General features: G+C 44.6%; 1 protein-coding gene across 11 annotated transcripts in view; it reads left to right on the top strand.

Annotated features, from left to right (window-relative positions):
- The window catches only part of USP54 (ubiquitin specific peptidase 54), a 104,983-nt gene that overhangs the window by 18,037 nt on the left and 64,265 nt on the right, over window positions 1-22,681 (top strand). For 6 of the 11 annotated variants that reach the window (XM_075422862.1, XM_075422861.1, XM_075422851.1 and 3 more), the window contains exon 1: window positions 7,410-7,485. The exons of 3 other annotated variants lie outside the window; for them this stretch is intronic. The gene's annotated coding sequence lies outside the window, so the exon portion shown is untranslated. Of the gene's footprint in view, window positions 1-7,409; window positions 7,486-12,413; window positions 12,544-16,286; window positions 16,347-22,681 lie in introns of those variants that run through there. 2 more of the 11 variants (XM_075422853.1, XM_075422857.1) reach the window with 2 other exon arrangements.

The raw sequence follows: 22,681 nt of genomic DNA, 5'->3' as shown, positions 1-22,681 counted from the left end.
GATGGCAAATCTGAAGTAAGCTTTGCATACTTCTTAGTACTTGAGTAGGTTATTTATTAGGCTGGATCTGACGAAATTAATCCCTTGACATGTTAAAAAAAATGACTAAAGCTATCTCGGTGTCACTAGCTGCTATTTGAGATGCTGGAAGACTTGAAAAGAAGTGGAGGGAAAGGAGTCAGGAAATTATAGACTGTTCCTCTCATCTTCCACGTTTTCAACCAATTCTTGCACAAAGTGTAAGCCTCTGGGAGACAAGAAGAACATGAGTCAACCACCACAAATTTAGGAAGAGTAAGTAGTTATGCCAATTTAATTTTCTTCTGTAACATGACAATAAGGCCTGTGAATTGACAAGAAAAGTGTGAATGTTAATATTTTCATGTTAGTGAGTTCTTTGGCACTGTTTCATGCAATAATCTTACAAACAAGTGCAGAAATGTGTCCTGAAAGAAAGTATTGTAGAGTGGGAGCAAGACTCGTTGGATGACTGTGCCTAGTGGGTGGTTATTAATGATCATCTGTCAAAATGAAATGGTTGTATTGAATGTGGATCCGCCACGGTCTGTTGAGTCTGTACTCATTCTGCTTCACTTCAGTCTTCTCGTTAATGACCTTGATGATAGAATAGAGAGTGTGCTTACAAAACTGATTCACTAAAGATGCCCCCAAAACTTGGAGAGGATGCATATACATAGGACACAAGCTTAAAAGCACAAAATTATTTTGAGAAAATTGAGAAAATCTAAGGAGACAAACAGGGAGAAATTGAAGTTCTACGCTTTGCAGAAATCATAAAATACACAAATTCAGGGTAGGGAACAAGTAATTAGGTGACAGTTCTCCAGAATTCCTGACGTTGCAAAAGGGCAAACGTTGTATCGGGTGTGATGAAAATATGAGTATAGGCTGTAAAACGTACAGAACAATCTTTTTTTATCTACAGGTAAGTCCTCAGTTGAAGTGTTGCATCTGGTTAGGGCAGATGCCCCAAGAAAACACAGCGTAGCTGAACAGAGGCTGGGAGAAGAGTAATCGAATAATTTGAGGTCTAGAAAATGGGGCCCAATAGGAAAGACTGAAATAATTTGAACAGGGGAAAGGAGGGAGCCTGCAAGCCCCCAAAGGAGAGCTGGAAGGCATAATTTTTTGCGTGTGTGTATGTAGTAGGCTATGTCAAGAAGGTAAGCAGTTGTCGAGTGTAAGCCCATCCGTAACAGGCAGGGCAAGCCGAGTGATCTGAAATGGCTGCACAAAATGCAGGTCAGGTCTTGGGGCAGGAACAAAGGACCAGTTCTGAGATCACCGACTGTTGTTTCGGGCAAGGCATTTTCTTTATCTAGCTGTATTTGGAATAACAACATTGTTTAAAGGCTGATGAACAGTACGTGTAGACTTTTTGGAATGTTACTGATTAAAAAATGAACAGTTTGCGCATGGAGACAATTTACCCTGAGACAGTACCCACTAGACACAGTGATGATGCAGACGGCTTCCCTATTGCCAGTCCTTCCACTTCTAGTGTCCTCCAGTTCGGGAGCCTTCATCTCGTTTATGTTGGTACCTCACTACAGAAGCACTAGGTGTACCATACAAGATTTTCAGCTCACTTTTCATAATTTATGCCCTTGACAGGCCTGTCAATAGTCAACTTTTATTTCTTTCTCATTTTCATAATGACTTCAGTTGTCAGTCCAGCGCTTTGGGGACTCAACATATTATTATCATAAGAAAACAAGAAGTGTACTGTCGGTAATTGTTTTGTTTGTAAAATCTTTCCCAATTTCCATTGTGTATTTCTCCACTGAGAAGTGAGTGCAGCCTCAGTTACCTGAGGTTGTAACCAGTGTTGTTAGCATACTTCGAGTCTCTATTTGCATTGCTATACCCTAGACCATGCGTCTTTAATCATCGCAGCTGGAAATTACCTTGCTTAGCAATTTTAGTTTCTATTTTCTCAAAGAGAAAGAAGTGGTTGCATGAGTCAAAGTCAACAGCCTGTGTACAGTGTAGCCAGCCAAACCTGAATTCTGCGCCTCAGAGTGGAATTTGTCACAGCTTCAAGCACTTTTTGATGGGGCTTTTTGTGGAAGTAAATATGAAGGAAATTCCATCATTTCTGTATTCCTTCTTTCTAATGACTGACTTTGAGCTGCTTCAAATTTACATTTTTGCCTTTTTTTTTCTTTGCTATTTATTTATTTATTGATTACTTCTTTGCCATTTTGAGATGCTTATGTGAGGGAACCTGTTCTGACAGCTGGACAAGAGGTGGTGAGAAGCTTTTGAACGCAGGGCAGCTGTCTGATGCAGAAACTTTAAGGGTCCGGCATCCTTTGGGGAAACATTCTGGAGCTTTTAAGAGGTGGAGGTTTTTTTGCATATCATGGAAATGACTGAGGTGATTTGAAAGATATGTTTGTTATTGGTTTGGATACGAGGGGATGATTTGAACTCTCTCTTCTGCTAGATCACTGGTTGCTCTTATCCTACTGTTTTGCTTCTCAATCCCACACTGAATTTGGGCTAAATTCTGTAAAATGTAATGTTTTTCCTCTAATTACATACCTTGCTTTCCAAGCTGGATGGTCATACCCGTATTATCTGCAAGGGAAGCTGTTGCTGACATTGATTATTTAAATATTGATCATTAGCTTTCAAATTTCCAGACAAATATATGTGGGACAACTCACAGGGTTTGTGCTTGTTTAGGCTCTGGTCCTGTTGAAACAGTATATTTTTTTATACATCAGAGCCAGAAATTCTTGCTTTTAAGTTGAAAATTTAGAGCTAGATGTATGAACCTAGTAGGTGATAGAGATATTTGGAGTAAATAGGAGGGCCCTTACTGGAATGGAATGCAAAGAGCCACAGTTTATGCTGATGAATACTCGTTGATAAAATAATCTTTGAAAAATAAGCCAAAAATTCTAAGTCTCTGAGAGAATGCCAATACCATGTGCCACTGGAATTGGAAGGATGAGACTACTATGTAGGAGGAATGTATAATAAAGACATACTGTAGTATAGAAGTTGCAAGATGTTGCAACCTCATCAACTGGCTCTAAGCGGTATTGATGCTTCTGGGTATACAAAGCGAAAACAGCATTTGGTGCGATTCGGATGATCTAGCTGAGAACGCCTGGGGCTCAGGAGTGCTGCGGAGCTGCGTGCTGAGCTCCTGCCAGCCCCCAGGTTAGGGCCATAGAACTGCTTTTCCCCTTTGTGGCTGGGTAGCAGTGAAATCCACAGCAGCAAAGGGCTGTTGGTCAATGGATAATTTCATGTTGTATCTTAACGATTGTTTTTGAAAGCCATAGGTTGAGCAGATAGACTCATGGCTTTATTTTTTCTTAAAGAGCTGGAATGTGGATGCTTTAAATAATTCAGTTTTTCATGGAACTGGACTTCCACCTTGCTTAAATGCACTTGAAAATCTACTGAGGAAGAAGCGACCATCTGTCTTACTGTTTGTGGTGCATCGTGTTGCACTTTCTGTGCTTGGCTTAATGAAGATAATAATTACCTTACTCTTGACCAACAAAAGTTACTTTTGCCTTGCTTTATATGGTGAAGGAAGGATGCCTCTCAACTTGGAGTGCTGGGTTAGGCTGTTGGATGTCCTTTTAAAGTAACTACAATTTGTCTCTTTGCAGAGTTACAACATTAAGATACAGAGTAGAAGCTTTATTTATAAGCCTAAGTTGAAGTGCGGTGTTATGAAGACTCCGTTAGCAGAATTCCAGTCCAAATGTGCAATTTAGTGATGTCTCAAAGTCTGAAGTTTGAGTAGCAAGTTTCCATTTTGAAGGAAGTGGAGGAAGGTCAGTTCTTCACACAGCACTGGGTGCTGATACACATCCAAGATGGGATGTGGCTCATTTTTGTTGTAAGATGATTATAGGTGACTAATGTAAAAAAAAAAAAAAAAGTTAACAAGTCAGTCCTTCTAGTCCTTTCTGCTTTCTTGAGCACAGACCACCATGCTCAACTGTATTACTATGCTACTCTTCAGCAGTACTTCAACGCAAGATGTTTTTATGTGCCTAAACATGGACTATGAGATGGATACACCCGCTTTCACTGTAGAGTGGAGTTTGAACTGTCTCCTTGCACTACAAGTAAATGAAGTTGGACTTATGGTAGAAACTTAGTAGCTAAGTGCCCTTAGATGACACCAACTTTATTTAGGCTATTAAAAGGACACTGAATTCATTTAGGCTACTGAGATTTCGGAAAAAAATCCAGTGATCTTTACATAAAATAAGGTTTAGGAGTGATTTTGTTGTGATGTCACTGTGCAAAACAGAACTGAGCTGCAATTTTCATTATTAAGTCTTGAATATTCATCATTGCCAGTGGATAGCTATGTTGGATGGTAATATGGGTAAATATGTTGGTTTAATTTAATAGTTGGCTCTAGGGGAAGGCAACAGGAAGGCAACACAATAGTCCAGATAAGCAACAGTGCTACAGACATGCTACGGACAATAGTCGATCTGTCAGCTGTGAAGAGCCGACTTCCAGGCTCCGACTGACGCTGCGTAGCCTGCTCTGAGGGTGGGAGCTTGCTGATCAAAAGGGCACCAAACAGGATGGGTAACCATCAACCGAGGGAAGTTTGGTGGTTTTTTTTTTAATGTGACATGTAAAAATTATTAAAAATATTTTTATTGAGGGAAAAGTGTATTTGAGTGTATTTAAATTCCATATTTAATACTATCAATAATTAAGATAATCTGTTCTAAAGATACTGTAAAATAAAATCTCACTGCTTGTTGCCACTAAAATGTTAGCAAATGAGATGCTGAATTGAAACTAGCACTGAGAAACTGACAACCTAGCTTTTGACAATAAGCTTTTTTTTTTAATTATAGTGTAGGTATAACTGTTTTGATTGTTCCACGCTGTTTCTTAGCGTAGAATGAAAGACGAAAAAGCAAGAAACTTTATCTTTTAATGTTCAAGTAGTAGCTTAGAGAGCAGAGAGGATGAGATCCCCTAGTTCTAAATGTGTTTAGCATTGGTGCTTACCATCGGTATCAATTTAATTCAGATTACTCTAAAACCTTTTTTTAAAAGTAGTTAAATAAAATAATGTCGTGTAACTTCTGTCCACGTGAAGTGGACATGAGTATGAATGTGAAATTCTATTTTAGAAAACATGCCATATCACATTTGCCATCTTCTGAAAGATAGGCCTGATTATTTAGAGTGGTAATCTTGGGTAACACACCTCACTAAAGCAGAAACAGATCTTAGAAATACACAGAAAATGAGGAGGGGAGGAGAAAAGGTCTAGATGTGAAGAAATTGTTTTTAGACATATAAATGCCTAAAAATGTTAGAGGGGGGGGGGAAAGGAATTCTCTCTATAGGGGAAAATGAGAGTTGAATGTCATTCAGGTATTTTAATATGTGCATCTTTTATGGCGTCTTCCTTATTGCCAGAGCAAGAAGCAAAATTTTCTGCATGAGGCTGTAATACATTGTGTTAAAGCACAGCTCAGCCTGTTGCTGTATGGAAACCAGAATGCCAGGTCTCATCTTCTGCTCTGGATGCTGCACTGCCAGTGGCCAACGCTGTCTGCGATGAGTGTGCCGATGGGTGGTGGAGCCCCTGCACAGAAACAAATAAAAAGCGGGACTTCAGCGGAATCCAGTAACTGGTTGGAAATACCCGTAGAAAGCTAAGCAAAACCTTTATGGCATTAGCTGGACAATGGGTGATGCTTTCCTCTATTACAATTTCGTCTTTGGTATCTGAAAGTAAAAACTATCACTGAAAGCACAGGTAAGAATTGGAAAGTTAAGTTTCTTTTGTCAATGTTTTACAGATGAGGAATTGGGGCAGACAGAGATGAATTGGTTTGGGTGAGGTTGCCCTGGAAGTTGGAGGATGCGGCGATTAATCCCAGTAGTCGGTCTGGACTGGTGCCTTTCTGCTAATGGCAGTGAAAGAAACAAAAGTGCCTGCGTGGCTACAGCTTGAGAATTTCCAGCAAGCTCCTCGAGGTTTAAGGGAGGATGATGCGTTCTCATGACTGGCAATACGATGTCTTCTGTACGGATTAGATACAAGTAGGAAGGATGACACAGTATAGGAACTACCGTGTTTCTGTTCAGATTTGCTTCTCGAATAGGAAATTTTATTGTTCGTAGCTTCCATTTAATTCTTCTCTCTTTGGTGTTACTTTCCCGGCTGAGTGGAAGTGATGCAGACACTGATTTAAAGGTCTCTTGTCCTGCAGTACATTTCCTTCGCAGAGAGGATCGCTGAGCAGGGTAAGAGGACAAGTGATTTTGATCAGGGAAGAGGACAGCAATAATGGTTTGCTTTGTCTCCATCACGTTTTGACGAGTCTCATTTGCCAGGCGCCGATGGTACAAACCAGGCGGGTACCAGTTTTGTGCCAAGTTGGTTGGTTTCTTCTGGCAGAAACACGGTGTCTGACATTAAAATAGTTGTTCTCTGCCAGGTTCTGTACGTGTGCCTGGGCATGGGCAAGCCTCCCTTCGCCAGTGGGCGAACTGGCACCACGTTTTTGGGGTGAAAGAGGACAGTTGAGGCTGACGGGTGCCTCAGAGCCACTGGGGTTTCTGGATCACAGAAACACAGAATGGTCAGGGTTGGCAGGGCCCTCTGTGGGTCACCCAGCCCAACCCCCTGCCGAAGCAGGGTCACCCAGAGCAGGCTGCACAGCACCGCGGCCAGGCGGGGCTGGAATATCTCCAGAGAAGGAGACTCCCCAGCCTCCCTGAGCAGCCTGGGCCAGGGCTCCGTCACCCTCAGAGGGAAGAAGTTCTTCCTCATGTTCAGACGGAACTTCCTCTGCTTCAGTTTGTGCCCGTTGCCCCTTGTCCTGTCGCTGGGCACCACTGGAAAGAGTTTGGCCCCGTCCTCCTGACCCCCACCCTGCAGATATTTACAGGCATTTCTAAGGTCCCCTCTCAGCCTTCTCTTCTTCAGGCTGAACAAGCCCAGCTCCCTCAGCCTCTCCTCGTAGGACAGATGCTCCAGTCCCCTCATCACCCTCGCAGCCCTCCGTGGCTACGGATGGCGGCTGCGGCAGCGGTGCATCCCCTCCCACGGAACAGAGCTGCCAGCAGAAGGGCAAGACTTGAAGGGTGCTGCTGAACCCCGCCGGGCGAGCGGCGCCCAGAGGCTTGGCCTCGGCAGCACCCCTGAGGGGGCCGCGCCCGCCGAGCAGGGCGGCGAGGCCCCGAGCGCGGCCGAAGGCTCCCATCGCGGTTCCGGGAGGCGGAGGAGAGGTGTCGAGAGGCCGCGGGGAGGGGGGTGACCGGGGCGCGGCCATCTTCCCCGCGGAGGCAGCGGCCCCTTTAAGGCCCGACCTGCCCGGGGATCAGGTGCGCGGCCGGAGCGGTGACGTCATGGTGCCGGAGGCGGGGCCCTGGCTCCCGCGCTCCCCGCGCCGCGGGACTGGACTGGGCGGCGGCGGCGGGACCGGGCGGGCGCGGACTGCGGTGAGGGGACCGGGGAGCGGGGGGGGCCTGCGGCAGGTGTCGGCGCGTTCCGCTGCCGTGCGGCGTTCCGCTCCCGCACCGCGGGCTGGGAGAGCGAGCCACCTCGCCGTCTGCCAGCGCGGTTGTTAGCGCGCCTTGTGCGGGTAGACGTGGTGTCGCACGCTGCGCCCGTGCTGACTTGTTCAAACTGTTGCTAGGGTGGCGGGGAAACACCGGGTTCCACCCGAGGTGTTGCTGCGGGGCTAAGGGGGGCTGCGGAGCCGCTGGCCTTGGCGGCGGGGGCTGCGTGAGAGCGGGCTCCTGGCGCGGGGCACATGGAGAGGGTGCGGGGTGGGGGGCCCGGCAGCTGCCCCCCCTCCCTTCCCAGTGGCGCCCGCCGCCGTGGGGAAGGGTGACGGCCGTGCCCTTGGCCCGTCGGGCGGGAGCGTGGAAGCTACACCACCTACATCTGTGCATGCACGAGTTGCGTTTGCTGCTGCTGCAGAAAGGCACAGTATCGGTTATGGCTGTGGTTGTGGGGTTTGGGTGTTTGCTGTCGGTTTTTTCTCAAAAGGGTAGAGGAGACGCTGAAACCTTCCTTTGAACGTGCATGTAATCTCCATGATAAATAGACTTTTATATTTGCGGTTCTAATTTCCGCCTAATGTGTTCGCTTCTCACCAGATAAGTTAAAACTGGCAGAGATAAATAATGGAAAAAAATTTCCCTACTCAAGGGAATTACCGCTTGAAGATAAAGTTGGCAGGAGAGCCTCTGTCAGTTTCTGGGTAGCAGAAGGATGTGACCAAGTAAAGCACGGCTTTATCAGCCTGGGCTCTTGGCTAGGGGAAGGTCTCTCTGGTAATTCTTGTGCTAAAAATGTGGACTAAGACTTCCCTTTGAAGCCTTGAATTGGAAAGGCTTGTCTCTACCACAACTAATTTCTGCGTGAGATTCCAAAGCTGATTTAGTCTCTAAATCTACAGAGCAGGTTTCTGAAGTAACTCCTCATTGAAAGAAAGAAAAATACTTTTATGTATGGCCATATTTAAGTGTTGTGATATGTGCTATTTTTAGTTTTGAATGCACACCTATGAATCCATCTTGCTGCAGGTTTCTTCTATCTATTGCCTTGATAGTGTTTCAGTCTAATCAGTATGCAACAGATGATGTTTTTACTCTATATTTAGCTGCTGATGTTCTACACTGCTTGACATTCTGCATTGCTCCTTGTAGTGGGCATCCTGCATGGATAAATGGGCCGCAGCAGCCTTTGTCCTGGAACATGCATCATCCCGGGTGACTTAGATTAACACTGGGCTTTTTTAAGGGGTGGAGTATGTTAATCTAGCATGGTTTGAGACCAAGCGAGTCCTTCTGTTTAGGTATATTGATAGCCACTTGTCCTTTGTGTGTGCCTCACACCTGGGGGGGAGGAACTGCTCAGTGAATGTCACATTGGTGTGGTGTTTAATTAGTACTTTTTTTGGCGTGTTTGTGCGGAGAGTACTGGTGTTCTATCGGAAGCAGATTTGTAGCCCACAGGCGTGATGCAGCATTAGGACGCCAGGCTAAGGTGAACAAGTGAGTAATCCAGGACATGGCAGGATTAGGCTACAGGGTGAAATCTAGTTGATTACTTTTCTACCTGAAAATCTCTTTAACTGCCAAGTATATTCGTTACAGCACCTATTACTGTGACGGATGTGACTTTCCATAGAGTTTTGGCGTGTGGCTTGTTGCTTCCTCTGGAAGTCATCAACTATTTCTTGCCTGCCTTGTTGATATTGTAGCATCTTAAGCCAATTTCATTTCACTGGCGGTGAAACAAACAGCAGTCCTCATGAGGTGTGATTGTATATACTGTTGAAAAAGTCACTGGCTTTTAAGCCTGCACGACAGCTTTTGTAGGGGCATGCAGTTTTAAGAAATAGTAGCTGTTCTAATGAAATGGTTAGAAAACATTTCCAGGTGGAAAGAAAGACAACTTAAGAAGTGCTGTTACCTCCCCTCTTCTTTTTAATGGCAGATTTTCATAGAGGATTTACTTATTTTAATTTGCAGTTCATAATTGTTTTAAAATATTGATATTCCCCCCCCCCCCTTCATCTGATGCAGGCAGATAAAGCAATTTTGCATAAGCTTCTTTCTCAAGACTTTCATGCAAGCGTTTCGTCAAGGACCACAGCATTGCTAGGATCCTGACATATCAAGGCTTACAGGTTGGGTGGCATGATTTAGGGTCACAAAATTATGTAGGTTCTTGATGACAATGGGAAAAGTGGGTATGGGTTTATCACTTCAGTTACACTGGCCCAGTGCCATGTGCATGCTTTACATGGGAATTGGAAAATAACTTTCCCTACCTTATTCAAACTGTAAATTAATTCCTGAATGTCTCAGGGTCATGTTTAAACTGTAGGAAATTCTTTTTCCTGTAGGGAAGTGAATATTGTGCCATGCCTTGTAGGGCACAAAACAGCGTGTGTGTGTCTGCCCCATCTGCACAGGGGACTTGTCCGTGGCTTTAGACAGGGCATGGCATCACACTCATTCAAAGAATGCACTCGTGCTTTGACCAAGACTTTTAATTTAGTGCTTTATTTGATTCACAGGTATCTGTAACCTGGTGTGTTGCTTGTAGTCAAGAAGACCTTTTACGGTCTCTTTTTGATAGGATATTTATAAAACATTCTTTTGGCTCTGATCTACATACTGAGGTGGAAATCGCCGAAGGCAGGATGAATTAAATGCAGTGCACTGTGTTTTGCAGTCACTGGGAAGAAGTATGCAACAGAATTGCTTTTCTTGGTTTTGTTTTTGTTTTAGGAGTGTAGTAGCAACAAGAAATGCAGTTATTTGTGGTATTTGTGGGGGTACCACTTTGGAAAAGAGTAGTATTTTGTTTCCTGCTTGTGTTTGGTAACCTTTAAACCCTGACTGTTCTGTAGACTCCCAGACCTCCCAGTGCTGCAGGTGAAACCAGTTTGAAGCACTGCGTTAGAGTTCCTAGATGTAAAAAGTCAAACTGCTAGCGGGATAGGTTCATAATGATGTGCTCAGGTTACTAATGCTTTCGTTTTCTCCCAGTATTTCTTTTTTTGAATCATCTGCCAAAAGGAGGACTGGTTTCAATGAGGAGTGCTCTGCCTGGTAGTACATACACATAAGAAAGCAGACAGCTTTTTTCAGTTAAGTGGAAGATAATTGAGTGTGTGTACAAACTGTTTGTGTATACAGACTGTCTTTACTCTTAAAGTTGTAAACAGGCCAGGTTCATTTGTCAGACCATAAGGTTTGGAAATGGACTTGTCACGATAATGCTTTTGATAGTGATACCTGTAAAGTATAAAAGTTAAGAACAAAGTATAAAAATTATATCGGAAATATAATGAATATGTATATTGTGATTGTATTTAACCTGAAATGACAGGGTGTTTGGAGGAGAGATCCCCTGTGTGCCCGGCGCCACAATAAAGAATACCTGCTTCATAGCCCTCTGACTATTGAGTCTTCAACTCTGGCTTTTCACGGCATCAATAGCCAAGGACTGGACTTCGTATACGAAGGAATCCTTTCCACTTCACTGCTCCTAAGCTTATTTTTAAAGCTAGTTTAGATTTTGGTTTTGGCTGCAGGCCACAGCTTCTCAAATAATTTCACTGGTACTACCACCCTGAGCCACCCTACACAAAAAATAATCGTGAGGGTGTGTAGGGAACATTGAGGAACACATCTGACTTCAGACTGCCCTGGCCTGTCTTTCCACTTGTTCGCTGTTTACCCTGCCCGGGTTGGCTCCGTGGCCACACAAATGCTTGTGTTGGAAAGGGTTGTGCAAGGGTGGGAACGAGCAGTTGGAAGGCTGGAGGATAGTGGAGGACATAAAAACCTCTGGCCTCACATTAACCAGTCTCCGAATAGTCTTGAATAGTATTTCTGATTCTCTGTTGATAACTTCCAAAACAGCAAGATGTTTGGTTATTCTTTGGAAATATTGAGAAGTGGCAAAAAAAGCTTTTAGCTCGTCTTGTAATTTACAAGCTACTTGAGTAACTCTAGGTAGCCTGATTTTAATAAAAAAATAGCTCAGATGGTAAGGGAGAAAGCAGTATTGATTTTTACCAGTTTTCGTGGTATGGGTCCATTCGGCTTTAAGCCTGTGTCTGCCTTACCAAAGCAGGCTGTGTTGACAAAGTGAAACCAGGATTTTGCTGTGCTCCCTCCCCTCCCTGACAGTATTTAAACAGTTGTCTTGCCATGTGGAGAAGGTCAGCTGAGTACAGCATATGTGTTTGTCTAATATGTTTGAACACATTGCCCGAAAGTTTGTTAGACTGTTGTTAGATTTTTGTTGGCTTTTTTCCCTCCTCTTGAAAAATGCACTGCAGATGTGGGAACATGAGCTTCTCTTCCTCAACCCGCCCTCGCCACCCTCCCAAAACAGAGAAATTGTTGGTGGTCACTGCTTTGTATCCACTCCACAGAATTAACTTTCTTGACTTCAAAGGTTTTCAGTGAAGGGAGGCGAACATCTGTTTTCAGACTTCTTGAAAGTCCAGGGGATGCATACTGTAAATTAAAAACTGCTGTCCTAGAAGAATGCGCTTACTTAAAGCAAAGAGGCTAGAAAAGATTAACTAGGGGTTTTAATTTGCAGCAGTTGTTTTGACTGCGCTTTCCTGGAGTGCAGTGCGATGTTGACCAAGTGCAGTTTCGTTGTGGCGGCCTCAGGGACAGGATGGGTCTCGGCTGGATGCCCCTGCTCTCTCCTCGCTCAGCTATGTGCGTGTCTGCTTTCGGTTGCAATGGCTCCTGCCACCGGCTTGTGCCACCAGCTCGCAGCCCAGTGCGGTACTGGGAAGCACTGGGAGCGGGAGGCTGGGGAAAGCACACAGACTGACACGGTCTGGTGTTTCCCACAGCTGGATGGAACCACACCTTCAGCACGTGTTGCCGATTGCCACCCGGGTGTCTGGCTGCGGGCGGAGGGGCAGCTTTGTTATCCCGGGGAGAGAATCTGACTTCAGGCCGCTGTCGAGAGGCTTCGCTCACCAGGCCTGCTTTTCTGAACCCTGAGTGAGTACCTGATGAAAAAAACCCCTACCATTTCTATTTCCACTGGTAGAGTTGTTCTTTGCTGGCTTGCTGCCCTACTCCAGCTCATTTTGCAGACTGCCCAGTGTTAACAGAAGGGGAGCAGCGGGGGCACGTGATGCTGAACAGACCCACCCTGGTAGCAGCTGTCAGGCTGGCATAGCTGTATCATAAAACGCATGCGAAGTTACCTGTGCAAGGAATTAATGCGTCGACACGGTATCTTGGCTCTGGTGGCAAAGCTCACAGATGAAATGCTATTTCCCTGCTCCTCTACCCCTGGTAGTTTGCAGGTCTGCGTTGTGCCCGTTAAAACTGCTTGCTGCAGGACCGCTCTGTATTCTGAATAACTGAAATTATAAAAATAGCCCCCTTCGTACTTTTATTTTCTGGTTATTTTTAACCCAGGTTGTTTTCATGATGCAGTTTGTAACATGGTCCTACACAGGCTGCCATCTGCAGAACAGAGCATCAGCTGAGAACAGAAACGAGTGATCCGTGGAGGGTGGGCAGGAACTTCTGCAATGTGCTGCTTTGTTGAAGGCAGTCAAGAAACTACATCTTCACCACGTAGCGCTTATTCCTGACAAACTTATCCATGTAGACAAACTTATGGTATTTAAACTGTACTAAATGTGCTGACATTTACAGCTCTGTGAGTGGGAGTGCTGTGGTGGAAAATCACGCAAAGGTGAAGGGAAGGGCTAGCATAGCCTTTGCTGGGTAGGAAGCGGCATGATCTGCAACGGCAGAAGGAAGCTGAAATCATACGGCTCTGCAGACGCTGGGAAAAGAACTGTTTTCAATATTGAGGGAATGGTTATTGCAGTGCTCTGTCATCTGTACTTTGTTTCTTCAGGATTTTTTTTGACTTACGCTTTTGTCATTTTCTTAGACAATCTCTCTTCATCTCGCCAACCGTGAACATGTGCTGTAGGCATACGTGCTTCTCATAGGTAGGGTTGTCTGCAAATACGTGTGCTTCTCAGGTTGCTGATCTCTGAAACAAAGCAGAAGAGCAGGGAAGGGAGAGAGAGAGGTTCCGGGCTCATTTCTGTTGCTTTATCTTGCCTGGTTTTCCTGCCTGGCTTCAGTCTGAGGCAGCTACATGGACGACTGGATGATTGCTAGTGTTGCTGTCGGGTCCGAGCAGCCCTAGGGCCTGTGGTGCTCGGCCAGAGCTGGTTGAGTGTTGTGGTGCTGTCCCCATTTAGGTGACAACTTAGAAGAAATGCTTTTTTTTTTTTTTTTTTCCTTATTTCTTCCTGTTCTGTGCAGAAATGTGGTAATTGGTCTGAATTCTTTCTTAGTTTGGTGGCAGTGAGTCAGATGCTTAGCTGGTGTGTTTGGCAGAGCTCTCTTTTGTAAGCGCAGCAGTGCTGTTGTGTTTTGTGTCCCCTCGCTTCTGGCCGGGGCACGGAGCCCCGCTTGCTGCCTGATCTGTTTGACCATCAGCAGCGGGGAGTGAAATCCTGTTTTCTATCTGATGCAGAGGGATTTGTTTTGGTAGTAGAAAGCTTACCTGTCCTTTGCTGCTGTATGATTTTTAAGTTTGAATTTTAGATGTGATGGAAGCAGAACTCATCTTGCTTTAAAGAGAGCTTCTTGAAAGAATTTTCATGCTTTCTTCATGCACTGAAGTATCGAAGAGCTGGACCTTGTTTAGAGAGGTAACTGTTAGTCTCCGCTGTCCATGTGCTGAGGGACCATGTAAAATGGTGTCGAAGCAGGTATTTGAACATGGTCACAGTTTGATCCGTACTTCTAGCAGTTACTCAAGTATGTGGTCACCTGAAGCATTTTAGCAAAAAGCTGAGAGAGAGTGCTGAAATGATGGGAACTGAGGCTGAAGTAAATAGGAATTTGTAAACATCAGTGCTGCAGAACTCTTAGTATTACCGATGTAGCTGCTCCTGCCATTTTGTGAGCATTGGCCCACACTGCCTCAGCAAGGAAACCAGTGGAGTCACAGGAGTGTCTGTGTGGTCTTTGTGTCTGAGGAAGAGAGGCGAATGCTGCGTCCTTTGGGATGAGGAGGAGGAAGGGAGCGTGGAGACCAGTGTTTTCTCTGCAAGACTGCTTGCCAACCTCAGGTTGGTGAGTCTGGGATGTAATGCCACTTGAACAAACGGACTGGCTAACTCTTGGTGAGACTTGTGTGGATGTTTGAGAGAAAACCTGCGGGTTCAAGTAATGGCGCGAGACACCCGGAAGACTCGGTCGCTCTCTGTGTGATGAACGTGAGGATTGGCATATTGCTTGTGCCTGGAAGAGGTCTGGGCTGGTGTTGCAAACCGTGCTTTTAAGTGGTTTGGCTTCCTTGAAGCAGGCTGTTGGAGGAAGGAGTGCTGCAGAGTTAACATGCTGATTTAACCACGCACAGCTGTGGAGCAGGTTTGGAGCCCAGTGCGGTTACTGAACATGATATTTGTTTTTTTTTCCCAATTATCCCACTATTAGTACACTTTAGAAAATAATTTTATTTGACATTTGCACACATAAATCTAATTCTTAAAAAAAAATATGTAGAAGCATTGTGGGGTAAAACACTGCTTAGAGTATGGTACTTTTGCTATATTTTTTTTCCTTTCTTGTTCTGACTCCTATTTTTGACTCACTAAAACGCTATCATTATGGAAAGACATAGTTAAAACTTGGCTCAGCCCCTTCTGTGCTGCAAGACTGGATTGTTCTTAAGGCGAACCAATTTCATTGTATTCCGACTGCTTCCTTTTTGCCTTGTTTGTTTCTGTTAGGTAAATGGTCCCAGTGGGGATAGTAGCTTCAATACCTTGTACGGTCCAAAGCGTTATTGTATTTCACTCTGATTCTGTTTGTTAGCATTGTATTGTGCTAGGACAGAAAGACAATGGCTTGCATTGTTTTTTGTAACATAACCAAAGTTTTCTTTAAAGTTATTTTGGTCTTGGATATACAGTAACTCTCCCTCTCCGTGCTATGAACGTGGCCGTGTTAGAAGAACAAATTGACACTGAACGCGGATGGCACCAGTGTCCTGGAGCTGTACTGTGAGACAGCCCGGGAATAATCATGTAGCAGTGCTGCTTCTGAGCTTAAATAACGGAGTTTATGGGAAGTTTAGGGGGTAGGAAGCTGTTTTTCTGAACAAGCTTCTTTTTTTCCTTGATCAGTATCACTGGCTTTGAACCACAGAGGATGGTTCCAGGAATTGTCCTGCCATAACTGTTCTTTGAAAAAAACGCTTTTCAATTTGCATTGCAACCGCTGGGCTCTAAACCGAGGGATCAAAGCCGAAGCCATCTTTTGAGTCCTCTGCGGAGAGGGGAGCCCTGCCTTGCACTTACGGTCACTGCGGCGAGACGCCATCATACCTCACGGCCCCGTCTGCCCCTCCGCTGCCCCCGGGCTGGTCTCTCCTGTGAGAGGGCTTGGAAATCCGTCCTCCCGCTTGCCTGGCCCTGTGTCCGACGGGAATTGTCGGTGAGCGGCTGGGTCTCCCGTGCCAGAGCCGCCGACCTGGTGGGCGGCAGCGGGGGCCAGGCTTTTCCAATGGCACTTTCCTGTGCGGAGCGAGGCCCTTGGTTTTTTGTTTTAACAGCTTCCTATTGTTTGAAACGGCAGGTTGTCCCCTCCCACGCTATTCCAGCTCTTTCCTCCTCCCTGAAGTATTTTTTCCATGCAAGTATTACTCAGAGCAGTTAATCCAGCAGTGAGTCCTCCAAGAGTTTTCCCAGCCCCCTCTGATCTCCAGCTTTTGTTGCAATACCAGTGTGGAGTTCATGCAATAGCAAGTGGCTTGGTAGGTAGGTCTTCTCTGATTTTTTTTTTTTAAACCTGTTGTTTTAATTCAGTGTCACCACTGCTGTGACATGACTAGTTTTTTGATTGAATCCGTGTTGTCATAGGAATTCTCTCCTATATATGGTACTGAAAGGTAGAAAATACTGCTTTTCAATGTGGATTGTCTTTGTTTCTAAGATGCAAAGAAAGAGTAGTGCCTCAGTTGGTTAATAGTTTGCTTTTCAGTATTCTAGTCCTGCTGCCTAATGCTGTTTTGTGCGTGTGTATTTTACTTAAGTTCTGCTACCTGTGTGAAAGGTACTTTCTAAGCCAGAAGCTGCCTCTGGTCCCCCATACCATAGCTGCTTCTGACTAGTGGTATCCACGATACGTTTGAAGATGAAGCCAAGAATCTCCTCTCACCTTAGCGTTTGTCACAGCTGGAAGGGATGCTGGCAGTTCATTCCCCATCCTGCTTCCTCTAGTCAGAAGCTCTCGGGACTGCTTTCTTGATAGTTTACATGCGATGTTGATTCCCTCTGCTTGTTCAGTTCTATGTTAGAAAAGCTGGTAATGACATGAGGTATTATATGTATGTAGAGCTTTTTCATTGTTTTAATGTGTTGATTTATGAAAGTCAGCTTGCTTTGGCTAGTTTCCTGATCCCCTGCCTTCTGTGAAGTCTTGTTTCCAAAATAAATAGCAATTATTCTGTGAATTTTGGAAGCCTACCATTATTACTCCACACTTCTCACTGCTTCAGCAGAGCATGAAGTACAGCCTTGTTTAAATTTGTAGCTTTGGAAAAAATCACAAACTATTTTCATACATTGAATGATACTAAGCAGAGGTTTTAATTCCACAAAATGATAAATCTGGTTCTAGAGTTTGTCACCGGAGGATGGGGAAAAGAATAATCCGTGTATCGTTTCTACTGCTCATCATTCAGTATGATAAACAGATTCTGCCTGTTCAAATGCATTCCATATTTTTTTTAAGGAACAACTTCTTTATAGTCTCAGCGTGTTTAGGATGCCTGAGATACTGATGGTAGCCTGCCGAGACAGGGCTCTGCTGCTCCACACCTGAAAAGGAAGGCTCCCTGTCCTTGCCCTGGCTGTCAGTGCTTGGTGAGTCGGTTCAGCTCACTGACCCAGGAGGAAACACAGCAAGCCCCGCTCTTCCCATCGCCCCAAAAGTGCTAATTCTGTGAGCTGACTTTGCTCCTCTGAGCCAGAGTTACAGTCAGTAATCTCCCATTTTTTAGGTGTCTTAAAACCCCAACCAGGGGGATTCTGGGTTAGGGTGTCCCGTCCTAGGCCAAGGAAATGTGACAGGCAGCCGAGGACCGAGGGAAGCAGATTGTGGTGGCTGTCATGGTGAGCGACGATTTTGGCCCAACTGCCTCGCCGCCGAGCTGCTCCCTGCTTGGCAGGGAAGGAGCGGTTTGGAGGATAACCAGATAGTTTTCTAGATGGTTTTGGTATGTTTCCATCTTCTCTGAGGGAGAGAGAACAGAAACGCTTGCTTCGTAATGTAGCTGATGGCTGGTGAAGGCTGGCACCATCAGCGTTTGGGGCAGGATTTAATAACGCGCTTACAAACGGGGAAATCAATATTGTGCTAGACCCGGGGCCCTGAGAAGCGAAGGCAGGGAGACCGGCGTGTCACAGGAAGGGGCAGTAGCGGGATGTAGCCAAGGCAACGCGTTAGAGAAAACAATGCTTATACTACCCTTCTGAATAGATACAAACGTATTTGTATACTTTTATTCAAGAAAAGAAGAGTTTTTCTGGTAATTGAGAAGCAAAATGAGGAGAGCTGGAAGAAATGCATTTGTAGGAAGGTTTTGCAGTATAACGTGGTTTTTGACTCCACCAAGAGCCAAGGGTGATGTTAATCAGTCGCTGTTTCTCCTGGGAGTTGTCACGGGTGTAAGCTGTGAGGCAAGATTACTATTTCCAAAGAACAGTGTGTCACGGCCATGTAATTTCATCCATTTTTTAGTTGTATCTTTTCAGGTTCCTATGTTCTGGGTCACAATATTAATCTTTTTAACTCATGTGTTAGTATGCATGAAATTCCACAAGTTTTCTCTGCTAATGTACTTTGTTCGACAAGAGGATGTGTGTTACTATTGCTCTCCGAATTGGTGAGTACCTGGGGCACCAGAGTGTGCTGGAATGGGAGAACTGGGGGCAACTGGGGAAAAAAGGAGAATGCTAGAAAGCTAGAAATATTTCCTTCTAGTCTAGCAAGAAAAACACATCTAGCACTGCACATTTTGGCTCAAGCTCAGGCATTTTAGCTTCGAATGGAGTGACTTCAGTCCCAATTGACCAGAAATGTAAGATTTTTGCAGGTTAGCCACTTGATTGCACACGTGCACCCACACATGTATGTATGATTCATTTTATTTTCTTAATCACAGAGGAAGGATGCATAGACTCTTAATCTGGATAGAATATTCTTATTTTTTCCTGTCTCCCTTACAGGTGTGTATCAGGAAGTGTTATATGTTGTAATGCTGGTTAAGCAATGGATAATAATAATAATAATAGTGACAGTACATCTGTAGGCTTTCTTCTAGTGGTGAAGGAAAATTTTGTAATTGATTTCTCAACAAACCATTTGTTGTGACTGGAAATACCATTGTGATGTGGTAACCTTTCTTGATAAGGATAGCTTTTACAGATGTCGTTTTCACAGATGTCAGGTGATGATTGTTCCTTGAAGGCTGGTGATTCTGAGGAGGAGGACTTTTAAACAGGACAGTGTTTGATTTTTTTTTTTTTTTTTTTTTTTTTTTTTTTCCCCCCCCCTTTTATTGCCTTGCTGGTGTTCTCCCTGGAGCCCTCTCCTCCGAGCACCCTCGGTACCTCCCCAAGGGGGACAGGGCGGGATGGGCTGTACCCCTGCCCCTGAGGGTGCTCTGTGCTACAGCCATGCTCTGACAGTATCACGCGCATAGTTAGAAAGCAAGAAGAAAGCAAACCCTTACATAAGTGATACCATCCTGAGACCCACTTACATCTCCATCTTCTGCTGCAGGCTATGGAGCAGAAGAACCAGTAGAGCTGCTGTCGTCTCTTGCCCGCAAGACCTTTCCCCAGAGCTGCTCTCTGCTTCATCCCCAGCCCTGTTCCCTGAGGCACTCTGCTTGAAGGGGAGGAGGTGCATCAGTTTAGGCTGGGTACTTCCCTTTGGGGGGTGGGGGGGAGGGGGGAGAAAAAAGAGTACACAGAATATAACACACCACTTTAGGATGCTGTGCTTTCTAAATCTCAGGTGTTCTGGGCTGGACCAAGCCAGAAGCTGTGTAATCCTCTGTGTTTACCCTTGCAGCACTCCTGGGAGTTGCTGCTGGAAGGAGGTGTGGTATCTGCCGGACACACATTATCTTTAGTTTCACAAGTGGTTTCAGCCACCAGCGCGGAATTGGATTTGGGAGAGTAACAGAAGTAGCTGCCTGCTTTTCAGTAGAGCTCAGATCCACAGCGGCATTGAAACAGTTGAACCACTGCTGAAAGAAATTAAACTAAATCTCTGAAGTAAGCATCCTTTTGTTTAGAGTCCAGGCTGAATCCTATTGTCTGAAGTTGAGCAAGGCTGCTGTTTTCTCTAGCTGCTCTTTCAGTGTTGAACTCAGTGGCTGTAACATTATTTGTTGGCTTGGTGCTTTGCAGTGCTGTCAGGCCAGGCCTTGTTTTTGTACATGTGGGCACGTGGTCATACCCTCATTTTCATTCTGTTTTAAAATAACAACAAGTTTTATTAAGGGTGTTTTCCTCTCCACATGTTCCAGTTGGTTAAATGTTTTATAACTTCCCTGGGCACCCACAGAGTTCTGTTTTAATTTCATAATTAACAGGCTGCTTCCAGTTGCAAAGAGAGGAACTCTCGTGAACTTACCCCTTCATGCTCTTCTTCTGCCAAGGAGCAACCCACAAATAATGCGGAAAGGCTTCTTTCGTGGTATATAACTCCTTTTGAGCACTCTGTTTTTTTTTGTTTGTAGGGAGCTTCTGGTGCCACTCAGTAGTATCATTTCATCGCCAGGCAGAGAAAAAATAAATCAAAGCTGTTGACTTCATTCTTCTTTTTCTTACCCCAACACCCAACTGGTCTGTTCAGCTTGTATTATACTGCATTTGCACAGCTTCTGCTTCTGTGACCTGTTAGGACAGAGCCTGCTTGTACTGAACAAGAGTCTCTTTCATGCTTCGTGGATCTCTCCAGGCCACAGCAGGTCGCAGAATAATCCTTTTTGCATTCGGTAGTTTCACAGTACTGTTCTGGTGAAGATGAAATAACCTTTCTGAACGAAAACAATAACATCTCCATAAGCCTGGTTTTGATACAAGGTAATTGTATCATTTCTGCATTTTATAGAATGAACAGCAGCTTTTATCCCCAGTATGTCCCAAGATTTTAAGATACAAAAATCTGTAAGGAAAGAATTGTAAAAGTTTTAAAAATCAGTATAGAAGTAGTTCCATGTGGTAGCATCTAGTAAGACTTACATAAACAATCTCTTTGAATCGTGACTGAGAAATTTGAATTCAGACTTTGAATTCAAAGAGGCCAGAGTTTTGTCAAAGTTCGTGTGCAAAGCTTAGTGGCTTCACCTTACTTCTAGTTCTAACATAAAATGAAAGATCTGTACTTGAGTGAGCTTGTTTATAGGATGCAGTCTGCTTTCCACACATGAAACTTCCATCTGTGTACACCATTCGTATTCTGTAATGTTTTGGTTTCTGAAACGTATTTCTGACAAATATAGTGTATACCAAAATCAGAGAAAGTACCTTTTGCCTGTCTCGGCAATGTACTCCAAGTTTTATTCAATGAAAGAGGTTGGACTGGATTTGAAGGCTTTTTTTACAACTGCTTGATAAAAAGATATCATGGTGTTTTTATTCTCCAAAATACTTACTCTGTTTTTCAGAATGTCTTACACCAGAACAACTTAAGCACAACATATCGTCTGTAAGCGGCTCTTCAGTGAAGGTAAAACTTTGCGTCACGGAGGTAGCTGCATGTCCTGTTGTACGAGGGCTCCGTTCCTGTGTTTGCAGGAATCGTTACGTGACCTTGCCTGTGTTTGATGCTTAGCTGTGAGTCCAGGACTGTCGTGCATTCAGTCGTCATTATCCTCTTCTTTAAAACACAGAGCTGTGCAAAATGGCCCCTTGCTTTACAAGGTGGTGCGATGGGTCGGGGCTGCAGCTGGGGAGAGGCACCGAACGTCCCCGGCTGCCGGCTCGGCCAGCAGCGGCCAGGTCTGGTGTTAGGAAGCCACGGCAGCAGACTACGACTGCTTGATTGCTGGTGGGAGACAGGAGCACTGCGTGCAGGTGTGGGTACTAAAGTTTTGGGTTGGTCATGTCTGTTTGCTTCTTGTTTAAAAAAAGGGACACCTTCGCCCTCCTCTCAGCTTGCACACAGAGTCTTTTCCTCTGGGTTTTCGCTAAATTTGTTGATTAGATGTTTTCTGCTCTTGGTCTCGCAGTTGTACAGAAAACAAAAACTCAGGCTTTGAGTTCTGCTCCACCTGCTTGACTCTTCCAGGTTGTTGGTGAGGTGTATGGTCTCATGGTGTGTTTCCCCCAACCTGTTTGCTCGTTTTACTCTTCCCACATGCTCTTAGCTGCTGTTGGAGACGGGATGTTAGGATTGAGGAAGTTTTTTCTTGTGGCATGTGCAAGTGTGCTTCCTAGTTGGGTTCTGAAGTCCGTGGTGGGTTTTGCGGGAAAATGCTTCTGTATACAAAGCCAAACGAAGCAAAAATAAGTTTGCCTGTTCTTTTTAATTATGCATATTCCTCCAAAACTAAATAATAACGATCTTAAACCCAAGTTGAGATTATTAAGTGCTTATCCATGTGTGTGCACACTCGTGATTCTGCTGAAGTGTTATTTATAGCTATTCAGCACACATGACTCCTTAAAAGAGGAATAATCAGCATGTTGTGGTTGCTGGGTGCATGGTTTTATGTTTTTATGTAGAAGTATTAATCTATATAATGTTCTGTGGTGCAGCAGCACTCCTTCTGCTTGTCACTTTTAGCAAGGCAGGAAAAAATGATGCAAGCGTTTGATACTGGAACCTAGCACAGGCACCTCGAACTGGTGCTCACGCTTGCTTTGTCTGTGCTTTGTTTGCGCGAGAGTTCCTCTGTACTGCTTTAGTTTCGCACCTTGGTGCCTTAGTAGTCTGACTAACTGGCTTGTAACGTGAGTGTTACAAGCCATCTTGCTACGTGGTAATGGTGGTACAGATAAAACACAAAATATGGTGAATTAATAGTTTGAGAATAAGCTATAACTATTATTTAAATAGCAAATACTGTCCTGAG

Source organism: Opisthocomus hoazin, chromosome 6, assembly GCF_030867145.1.
Source record: "Opisthocomus hoazin isolate bOpiHoa1 chromosome 6, bOpiHoa1.hap1, whole genome shotgun sequence".
Lineage (NCBI taxonomy): Eukaryota > Metazoa > Chordata > Aves > Opisthocomiformes > Opisthocomidae > Opisthocomus > Opisthocomus hoazin.
The sequence above is the reverse complement of the archived record's forward strand: the minus strand, read 5'-3'. Positions and strand labels throughout refer to the sequence as shown.